The sequence below is a fragment of the Medicago sativa genome, chromosome 5, assembly GCF_051527215.1.
Source record: "Medicago sativa cultivar Bolivia chromosome 5, Bolivia_mono, whole genome shotgun sequence".
NCBI lineage: Eukaryota > Viridiplantae > Streptophyta > Magnoliopsida > Fabales > Fabaceae > Medicago > Medicago sativa.
The window spans coordinates 79,925,309-79,936,863 of record NC_140753.1 but is presented as its reverse complement, the minus strand read 5'-3'; the positions used below and the strand labels follow the sequence as shown (position 1 = coordinate 79,936,863).

The 11,555-nt window shown below is 32.3% G+C and overlaps 1 long non-coding RNA gene and 1 other non-coding gene across 51 annotated transcripts; one reads left to right on the top strand and one right to left on the bottom strand.

Annotated features, from left to right (window-relative positions):
* LOC146925525 (uncharacterized) lies at positions 1-5,880 on the bottom strand. Of its 50 annotated transcripts, none has more exons than XR_015010575.1 (12): positions 5,591-5,880; positions 5,305-5,384; positions 3,903-3,996; positions 3,427-3,586; positions 2,916-3,231; positions 2,530-2,700; positions 2,347-2,412; positions 2,094-2,245; positions 1,465-1,519; positions 1,150-1,205; positions 961-1,055; positions 1-772 (listed from the first exon to the last, which is right to left on the bottom strand). It is a non-coding gene; the product is annotated as an uncharacterized LOC146925525 (transcript). The 50 variants fall into 50 exon arrangements; XR_015010565.1 differs by having other exon boundaries at positions 1,150-1,248; positions 2,530-2,639; XR_015010572.1 differs by having other exon boundaries at positions 1,150-1,252; positions 2,530-2,633.
* A 2,506-nt stretch (positions 5,881-8,386) lies between these two features.
* On the top strand, positions 8,387-11,089 carry LOC146925524 (uncharacterized). The gene is made up of 3 exons (XR_015010550.1): positions 8,387-8,572; positions 8,941-9,181; positions 10,608-11,089. It is a non-coding gene; the product is annotated as an uncharacterized LOC146925524 (long non-coding RNA).
* The last annotated feature ends 466 nt before the right edge of the window (positions 11,090-11,555 follow it).

Below are 11,555 nucleotides of genomic sequence, written 5' to 3'. Positions count from 1 at the left end.
TTCAGTCAATCTCCACTATTTAATATAGATCAACAGGAAGAGTATAGTGTCCTTGATGCATAAGCATATACCCCATTTGCATTTTTTTTTAAAGGGAGAAATATTATTAACGCCACCCTCGCAAGATGCAAGGAATGGACGAAAGAAAAGTACAATAGGTGCCGCATATAGACGGTACACCCAACCCATAACAGAAGCAAAAGCTAAACCTCCAAACCCCCAAAATCCGACAGAAGCAAGTTATGTGCATGTAATTCAGTCAAATGAGTACCAAAATACACAACCATAGCTCAAACTAATCACAAACTAACCCAAACAACCGAAAGACCCTAAGACCTCCATAAATCACCCGCAAATACACCCAGAGTCCATAACAGAAAATGAAAAAGAAACAACAGACACAGCTGCTGCCCCTCAGCAGCTATACGGACACAACAACACAACAGGTCCACGGTCACAGCAGCAGAGAAAAACAGCTGCTGCTAATTGGAAACCAAAAGCAGCCCCCCTCTCCCTTACGCCAGACAACCTCCAAACAGTTAAACCAGCAGCAAAAGACATTCCCTAGGGCACCAACACCATTCGTAAAACAGACACAGAGGCATAAAGATTATATCCAAAGACCATCGCCACGACAAAACGTTGATATCATCCACAATTTAGTCGAGATCCGGGTTGTGGCTATTAAACACTCTATTATTCCTAGCAAGTCACAACACCCACATCCCTTGAAATTATAAAACAGAAGCTGATATTATTCCCTTCATCTCAGCTTGGAAAAGAAAAAAGCAAACAAACATGCACAACATTAAATAACTTATTATGCAAGTAATTTAAACAAACTATTCATATGAGCAAAGAAAAGCACACAATGAGTTTAGATAAAAATTATATACATTGTGTGTTTAGAATTTAATACATAGAGAAGGGATCCTATTTGTTTGGGTGTTTAGAATTTACCTCTTCACCACTCATCATCAATATACTTTGAACCACTATCGAACTTCTACTCAAATTTTGAATTTAACTTTCAATTTCAAATCTTTGTTCTTCACCTGCACTTAGTAACAACAAAAGGGATTATAAATGTCCCAATAAAATCAATCAATGTAAAGAAATAAATCTAAGACCAAAATTACATGTTCAAACCTTTGTGGCCAAAAAGCTATCTCATTCCATGAGTCATACCAAAGTAAATGAACTTGCTGCAGAATAAGTGTGACCAAAAGGATCTCAACTTTCATTCTCCTTTCTCAAAGTTTACATTTCAAAATACAGGCAATCAATTAGCAATTTCTATACCTTGTGCATATCATGAATTTCATATATAATGAAATTTCGTATGATCAAAAAACTTTGTATATCATGAATTTTGGTGACATCACATGAGAAAGCCAGCAAATTTCTATAGTACTACCGTAGTGCAACATAGTTAACTTTATCAAAGGGCTAAAATGCTCATACTTGTAATAACTCTTCTCTCCACAACCACACGATATTCATCTTGTATTCTTTGTCTCTGCAACATAACATACACATTGATGAGAAACTCTGTCAAGATCCCCGAACTTTGTAGTCAAGGAACTGCAATTTCAAGGAAAAGTAAATATTTAGCTTCTTAAATTGTTTTTATCAAGTATGCTAATAAACATATACACCAAATAGTTAACTCTATAAAATGCAAGTCCAACATAAAAAAGATAACCAACAATTTCTTCAATTATTTTGCATTGATGTTCTATATTCCTGGATACTTGCCTATTTTCCTTTGAATTATTTTCCTGGTAACAAAGCATCCAAGTTTTATAAGAAGACTCCAATATTTTAGGTTGAATAAAAAAATAGAAACCTCATGGAATGTCAAAACTTCAGTAACAATTATCCAACTTAGGTGGCAAACACTGAAACAAATGCATACATGAATGAACCAAATCAATATACTATCTTCAAATTTCTCACATTAGATTCCATCAAATATCTTTACCTCCTATAAAAAAGGAATAACCAACAATAGTTTCACCTATCAGTTCTCTATTTTATTGTCAACTTTTACATAACATCTGCGAAGTGGGAAAATTGCTGTCAAGACAGACCTTCTGTTCGCTACTTGCTGGCAGCAGCGTTTGTTGAGATTGAAACAGCTTGGTGGCCACCACTTCATCCTTGTGCGCGTCTGACAGTGTTGTACCATCCCCCAAGTCCAGGTTCCCTTCTCACAGCCAGGCTTTTGTCTATTGTTTAGATTCTGCATAAAACATATCCCGGTTAACTATTTTTTATCCATATTTGAAATCTATATTACAAACTGAAATATGCTAAAACAATATTCAGCTAGCATCACATTACTTCTATGTTGATAGCTTCAATTTTTGCTTTGACCACATGTGCAATCTTTCCAACCTCATCAATATCCTTTTCCATCCAAGACAATTGTTATGATTCAGTAACCAGTACCAGTAAAAACTTATGAGCATTAAACAATTTGAAGTATCAACCAAAAGAATTACAGACATTGCCTTGTAACAATACCTTTCATGGCAGATGCTTTTGTAACAGCATTTGATTCCTCATTAGCTTCCGGCGAAAAGTGCTATTGCTATAGATCCAATTTTCTTATACTCCATGCGAAAATACTGAAACTTGAGTTGAACATCACAAAATTTGACATGCATACACTATTTTTTTCTCTTCATAATTACACTGCCATTCACATTGAAGTTAAAATTGATTGATTTTTCTAAAAAATATGATCATAATGCATCAGATTTAGCTACACAACTCACATCATCTTAATCAACAAATTAAAATATCTTTCAACACAGTCCAAATCACAATAATCAGAACTACGAACTATACAAATCAACTCAAACAATCATTCAGTTTCAAATGAAAATCTTAACTAAAAAAAAACTTACCATCGTTAAGGCACCAAGAGACTTGCGCTTCTTAAATACTTGCAGAAACAGAGGAAACTCTGCAAGGTTCTTTTCAGCACAGAGCCACAACAATGGCTTTCAGAAAAAGAGCAGAATAGAAACTGTAACAGCTACGACAAGGTACTCCAAACGTGAACAGGAACTCAGAGTTTGTGCTTGGCAACTCTAACAGTATACAATACATTGGAATGCTATAATTCATGTCTTACTATGGAGCAGACCCATCCTCTGGATGACTCATAAGCCTTGATATTCCGCCACAGCGACTATGTCCAATAACCAGGATGTTCTCCACCTGAAAAATGTAATGATTTTTTTTTTTTAGAAAGATATGGCGAAATTATGAGTATTGATGCAGCCTCATCCGCCGTCGAATTAGAGTCATAAACATTAATGTGTCATTAACTGTGGAATAGAAATTTAATTATTAAAAACTCTTCAACAATAATTTATATAGCAATTCATTTGTTTAAAAAATAGTGAAGTAGACCTGATTAAATGCAGGGTTGTACGAACTATGCTAACCTCTTGACATAATAGCAACAGAAATCTGCTAAGATGAATGTCTGGACAATTTATGAGATAAGAACCATCAACGGCCATAAACCATACCCCAAGGCAACCAACAAATGTCCATGGGTATCTACCACCTGGTGCAAGAAAGAGTATGTTAGTACAAGGAGACATGCGTCTACAGAATCCAAGCAAGCTACAAAACCAAAGTGTCGATGCAAAAACAACAGATATTGCATAGATTAAATTTCTGTACTAAAATTCAACATGGAAACCAAGCTCATAAACAGTAGAATCCTGATCCACACGTTTTATGGGAATCAAAATATTTGAAAAAATCTGAAACAAAAACGAATTCAAATCAATCCAAAGCTACTACATGAAAATGAAAATAGAAAATCAGTCATCTATATTTGAAATAAAAATGAACAGAAGCAGAGGAGTTTATGATACCTGGATTCCATAGGCGACTCATAAGTCCTCAGTCCTCATTACCTGTCGTGAGGTATTTACCAGAATTAAGTTCATTATCATATATGTTGTTTACCTGATTAAAGAAATTAGAGGTTATCATCAAAAGTGAAAACACCTTCTAAAATAAAGACACAACCGAAAAAATCAAACCAACAAATCAAAACACCTTTCTCTTAAAATCAAAACAAAACCCTAATAAAAAAATCAAACCCTTAAAATCAATAAAACAATTTTCTGGAGACATCCAACCTCTGAAGCCCCGATACTCCAAAAATGGTGAAGTATCGTATCCGACACGTATCCGATACCGATACGCCCCGATACGTCCCGATACGCGTATCAGAAAAGTATCGGGCAATTAATATTTATTTTTTTGAAAAACAATGACCGATACTTGTCGGATACGTCCCGATACGCGTATCGGAGAAGTATCGGGCAGTTAATATTTATTTTTTGAAGGAAAAAAATGACCGATACGTGCGGATACGACTAATTTGTACTCCGACACAACTTACTTATACTCCGACACCTATACTTCTGTCTTACATATTTCCTTTAAAAAAAAAAGAAAAATAAAATAATAAGAAATAAAACTACAAGTCTGGCAGCGCTATCAAAATCATATTGTCTATTCTAACCTAAAAAAATAGGGTTTCTCGTCACCACATAGCAATAGCTATTCTCTCTTCTAACCATTACCACTGATTGAATTCTACTCTGTTTCTCTTCTCTCTAATGTTACGTTTCTTCTGCTGTTTGTTTTCGATATAAATTAGTGTTAACTGTTAAGTAGTCAACATTAGACAAAGATGTTCTTTTTTTTTTATAGTACTTATGATGTTCTCTTTGGATGGTACTAATGATGTTTAGCTATATTCTATCTAATTTGTGCGGAAAAAATATGTAATTGTCACTTGTTTTGATCATTTTCATTAATGTGAATGTTTGTTTATTATCATTTTTAGTTATGTTTATACATTGTGCACTTATACTATTAATTTTAAATTTAATTTTTTAATAACGTATCGAGGCCGTATCGTATCGGGAATTTTGAAAATTTTCCCGTATCGCCGTATCGGTATCGTATCGTATCGGTATCGTGTCAGGTATCGGGGCTTCATAGCATCCAACCCTAATCACCATCGAAACCAAAAAAAAAAAAATTTGGAAAAACATTTTTGGATTTTTTGACCAAGTAATTAGTATTGTTATTGAGACATTACCTCAAACACTTGGTGAGTGCCACTCCCAACCCATTTATTTTTTACATCAATTCACTTTTTACATCAAACAAAAGTCATAACTGATAACTTATAAAGCAAAAATCTGAAATAAATAATTTGTTTAAATAAAATCACATGATTGAGAACAGAACAATTACCAGCTTTGAACAATGCATTCCCTTCTTCCTTCTTCTTTCCATCTGCATCAATTCTTTCCTCATCTGCATCAATCTTCTTTCTTAGAAAAATTTCCAGAAACCCAAAAAAAAATAACCATTGATTAAAAAAAATCTAGGAAAAAAACATCAATTAAATCAACAACATTAACAACATAATTAACAATTTCATTAACAATAACAAAAACACAAAAACCCAATCAAACAAAAAAAAGGGTATTTGTGGTTCAGCCAAATCAAAAACGAAAATTGAATAATCCCAACTCACCTTGATTCTCTGTAACTTCTGTTGATAGATTTGAGAAGAAAATGATACATGCAAAGCTTCAATTACTCAACAATGGAGGTTTTGTGAGTTATGGGTGAGAGGGAGTATGCAAGTTGAGGAAGAAGAAGGAGGATATGTTTTTCTTCTTCTTTTTCTCGTCCCCCCTTCTTTCTCCCGTACCCGTTTTCTCTTCTTCTCCTCTCCCACGACCTCACTTCTTTTCCCGTTCTTCTCACCCCTCTTCTTCTCTGTCCCGTTCTGTTTTCCTTCTTCTTCTTTTTTTTTCTTTTCTTCATCAACAAAAAAACAAATATATATAGGTAGGCAGCTCCCATTAATTGATTTACCAAAATGCCCCCAATAAGGGCAAAATGGTAATTTGCACGGACATGTATTTTCCTATCTAGTTTAGTAGACAAGTTTCTAATTGGAACATGACAACCTCGTCCACCCCAAAAACATTATTACACCCCTCAAAATGTTATTGTTTTTCGGTGACGTCTTTCCTTGGTTCGTTAATGATTTTGTTTAATAAATTTGCACTGATTCATTTTCTTCTTCTTGTTTTTTTTTTGTTTTATGAATTCTGTCTGCATTCTTAGATTTTATATAAAAAGTATTCTTTTTAAGCTATAAAAAAAAAGTGTTGCTTCACGTTTAATTAAGCTACAGAATTTAAACATCACCAAACAAAAATAGCTAACTTTTCCTCTTAAAAAAATTAACTTGTTTCACAAAAAAAAACTTCCAAAAATAAATAAATTAAGCAACGTGAGGCATAACCCAACTATATATATATATATATATATATATATATATATATATATATATATATATATATTGAATGGAAAAAGTTATTCCTTTCATCATGTTACATTGGATTATTTAGATTTTTTGTATGGAATTTGATAACAATGTGAGTTAAAAAATTACAATATTAAAAAAAAATATTGTATTTCTTTCGGTCACAAATATTTAGTGCTTCTCTCAAAACAAAAAAAATTTAGTGCTAAAATAATATTTAAAATATTCATTATGTTTATCTAACTCTCAAGAATTTCACAATTATATTTGGGCAAATTACACTTACCTCGCTTGAGGTTTCTTTAAACAACACATATACCCCCTCTAGTTTACATAAAAACAGTCACATCCTCTCTAAACTAACTCGGTTAGCCTAAAATGTTGATTCTTAACAACTCTCCACTACAATGAAATATTTATCTACCGTGTAATTTACAAGTTCATCACCGGTATTTATACATCCCACCGCTAAAGGATATGTGTCGCCATGGTCAACTCCAAATCAATTTCACCATCATCTTTTTTGACGAGTCTTGGAATCTATGACGGAGAATAGTAGTAATACTGATCTAGTTAATGATGCTAATGAATGGAGTAATTTTGTTGATTTCATTGAACTTGAAATTGAAAATGAAGAGAAATTAGGTAAGTGGTGAAAAAATTATGAGTTTCTATGGAGAAAGGATTTGGAGTAATGGTGTATTTGAGGCTGGTGAATAAATTTTTAGCACACACACAAAAAAACAACGGGTTAATTTCGTTTTACATTTTCCATTATAATTTCTTTTATTTTGTTTGTTTTTATGCAATTGTTTTCCCTGTACATTAATCAATCCCCGAACATTAACCAGTCTCGTTTTTTTTGAAAGAAATTAATCAATCTCTTGTAATGTATAAAAGGAAATTGTAGTTTTGCTTTTGTGTTCCAACCAGAGATTAATTTTGTTTTAATCATCGCTATTGTATGAATCATACATTTCATTCAGTAGTTTATTTTTACTATTTCTCTAGGCTGATGAATATGAGGGTTTAATTTGTAGTGTATGTAGGTAAGGTGCCAATTCCTAGTGGAGTTGTCTTGCGACAGACAAACAAGCTTCCACTGCATCAAAGAAGTTAACAGACTATTAACGGAGTTATCATACAACGGAGGTATATATGTTAATTAATGAAATGAATAGGGGAGGTTAGTGTTCATTTTTAAACTAGAGGGGGCATATGCATTGTTTAAACAAACCTTATGGGAGGTGAGTGTAATTTGTCCATAATATTTTGCTAAACATCAAATTTTGCAAAAGTGACATGAAAGTACAGTCATACAACAAAACACACCACATGATATCAAAATACAAAGTTGTCCAATATATATAAAAATATCATGATATGTTTGATTTACCCAAAAATTAGATAAATAAAAGTAACCAAACCAAAGATTGATTCTCAGAACGAATTTTAACTCAATATCAATCATTTAGTAAATTTTAACTCATATAGATGATATCTATCATTTAACACAATATCAATCATTGTTAAAATGTGATGTTCAAATTACTTATTGTTGCTCTTAGCATAATATAGATGATTCCCAAAACTATTTTTTTGGCATTTTGGAGGGTTGTGAGTAATTAAAAGGTGCACAGGGCAGTTTCCAATTGTTTGTCGACATCTTTTAATTTGGGTTGATGCAAATATCCCTTTTTTCAATGGACCATCTTGATTACGCCCAAGAGAAACATACAAATTATTTTTTGAAACGGCAAGAGCACCTACCAAGCTATACTCACTTGGGAAATGATAAATAAAACCAAAAGTTATTTCACGAATGTCCAATAAATGGTTCTTACTGGTTGGTCAACCTTATAATTTCCACTAGAATAGGACTTTTTTTGCCAAGTATAGCACTGTTGCCTCGCTTTATTCTCCTTCTCTCCTTTTTTTTCATTAACAAAATCCTTTACCTCCTCGTATATTTACTTGAATCCCATTCTTAACTCTTCATCCTTTACATTAACATCTTAATAAATTGTTACATTATCCTTTACATTAACATTTTAATAAATTGTTACAAGAAGTCAATTTTGTTTGTTTGCTGAATCGATGTGTTGGCTGGTTGTTTCTGTGGTGTTGTTGCTTCTTTAAATACTTTTGTATTGGTTTGTGGTATTCGGCTTGTTTAAGGTATGTTTGTTTGGCTTTTTACCTGAAGCATTTGGATTTTGTTCCATGCTAGTGCAGATTTTTCCCCTCCTACTATGGTTTTCTTTTAATTATTATTTTGTTTTTTTTCTCTTTATTCTATTCTACAAACGTGTACACCAAACATATGAATCATAATTTCATTTTAATAATTAGCAATTAGAAGTGTATGAATAATTTTTTTTGCCCATTTAATATAATTAAACTCCTAATAAGCATGTTTTTTTAATTAACAATATCATTAACAATATATTAAAAACATTAGTTCTCTCTTGAGAACTAAATTTGCATTTTGTGTTTTTTAGTTTAAATACATGGATTCTAATTTTACTACATTTTCTCCATTTTAGGTTGTGGGCTTTGTGGCTATCAATGGCCAATAACGAACAACGGCTGAAGAACTTAGGTTTTTTCTTTTTTGGATTGAAGATGATAGCGGATTTCTCTCCGATGTTATACCCTGACGCTCCGGAAATTAAACGGAAATTTGATTTAATTGGTCTTTTTTTCTTCTTTCTGTGTTTAGTTTGTTTCCACCTCGCAATTTTTGTCTTCGAAGAACCCGTTCATTTCCAAATTAAGGAGAAAAAGGTCTGGATTTATGTTGGCATTTAGTATATTTTGTTAAGGTTTGATTTGATGTAATTGTACATAACTACCGTTTTACCCGTTCCATCAGTTTGATTATAATTGGTTTATCAGTTTGATTATAATTGGTTTATAATATTTTATTTGATAATTACTCTATGAATAATATAACTATAATTCTTTTTTTTTTTGGTTAACTAGCCTAGTGGTTAGAGCTCACACAATTTAATTGTGGAGAAATGGAGTTTTCGGGGTTCGAACCCCGACGCCTGCATATAAAATGCGATATCCCTACCAACTGAGCTAAGCTCACGGGGATAATATAACTATAATTCTAATTAACACAATAATTGCTCAGTTTTAGAAAATATTTGGTATTAACATATTTAATAGTTATATATATGCTTCTAACAATTTCTTAGATGATTCCATTGAGTGTTAAAATAAAAAATCTTGTAACATATGAACTCCAACTTCAAAGTCTTTGTGACATATTTAATAGTTATATAATGCTTGGAAGCCTATATGATAGATCACTGTTTTAGTGATAAATATAGAATAAAACTTTTGTGTTATAAATATATTATTGTGTTTACATAGCATATAAAATTCATGGTTTTTTTTTTTTTTTTTTTATAAAAAAAGTTATAAAATTCATGGTTTGAATAGAATAGAACAAAAAATTATATCAACTGACATGGTGCTTCATCAAACACTCCCGGTGATAGTGTGACTCTACTTTAATTACTTGAATGAAATTTGACAGCCGAAGGTTTAAAAGAGTAGTTTAAACTGAGAAGTCAATGATAGTAACCGGTTAATTTAAAATAAATTTCAGATTAGAATGAATTATAATGATGAAAAGAGAATTTTATTAGTGTATCAATGTAATTAATATATAATATTACTGGTAATGATATTTCTTAATATTTTTTTTATGAAAGAATATTTCTTCATATTCTGTTGACACCTATAGTTGCAGTAAAATATAAATTTAGTTTTAGAAATTTGAAGTTTTTTTTATATGAGATACTCTTGCAATAGTCCATTACATTCTCACAAAGATCTTTCATTTTTGAAAGATTATAGGCACCAACTAACAAAATTGGGAATTGTGATGGGCAAAACCCGTCTCTAAAAAACCAAAATCCGTCTCTAAAATTGCATGGGATGGAATCAGAGACGGAACTAGGTGCGTAGTTATTTCCATTGTCACTAAAGCCTTCAGAGACATAATTCCTATTTTTGAAATTCGTCGCCTATTTTTAATATCCGTCGCTGATTGTTAAACAAAAGAAGAGATAAATCAATCACAGTCGGAGACGGAAACAACTTTCTCAACTCTAATTTCTATAGTGCTTATTATGTTGGTTTCATTATGTTTCTAGTTAGTTTGACATATCAATTAGTCTTGTCTTTTTCTTCATAGGAAGAATTCACAAGCAAGTGGGATGCTTTGCCACAAGAAGAATCTTTGCAAGGAATCCCTCCACCAAATCAGTCAGAGGTGTGGTCAGATGTTGAGAAAGGACAAATATACGGTCTTGGAACCGTGTGGGTGCTTATGCACAAGCTTGAAGAAATGAAAAATGAAAGAGACCAACTTTGGGAAGAGTTTGCTAAATCAAATAAGGCCATTGAACACCAATATCAATTGATAAACCAAATATTGGAAACCTTGAATTCCTACCCACGCAACATTCAATAGAAGAAGACCAAGTTAATGATGATGAGGTTGATGAGGAGCTAGATTTGGAAACACAAAATGTTCATCAATAGATAATTTGATATGTTTTATTAAGACACAAACTGTGGATTAGTATTTTGTTAATGCTTCCACTTGCGTCTTTCTTTTGGTTTAGTATGATGTATTTTGTTAAAGACTACCAAGTGCAACTCTCTTTTGGCCAATATTTTGACTAGTTTATATAGGTAGAGTGAACGGTAAATGTTATTCCTTTCGTCATGTTACATTGGATTATTTTGATATTTTGAATTTGATAAAAATGTGATTTAAAAAATTACAATATTTTAAAAAATATTGTATTTCTTTTATTCACAAAACAGTGATCAAGTACAGTATTTAACAAATTATGTAGAAAAATGTAACATCACATATTGCTTTCAGGATTACCGACTGACCCCACAAACCAACACGAGTCTTTTCAGCGTGTTTTGTCCTCACTCGCACGCTTACCGAGAAACTTCCCAGTAGGTCACCCATCCCAAAATTGCTCCAAGTCCAAAACAATGATCAAGTACAGTATTTAACAAATTATGTAGAAAAATGTAACATCACATACTGCTTTCAGGATTGCCGACTGACCCCACAAACCAACACGAGTCTTTTCAGCGTGTTTTGTCCTAACTCGCACAC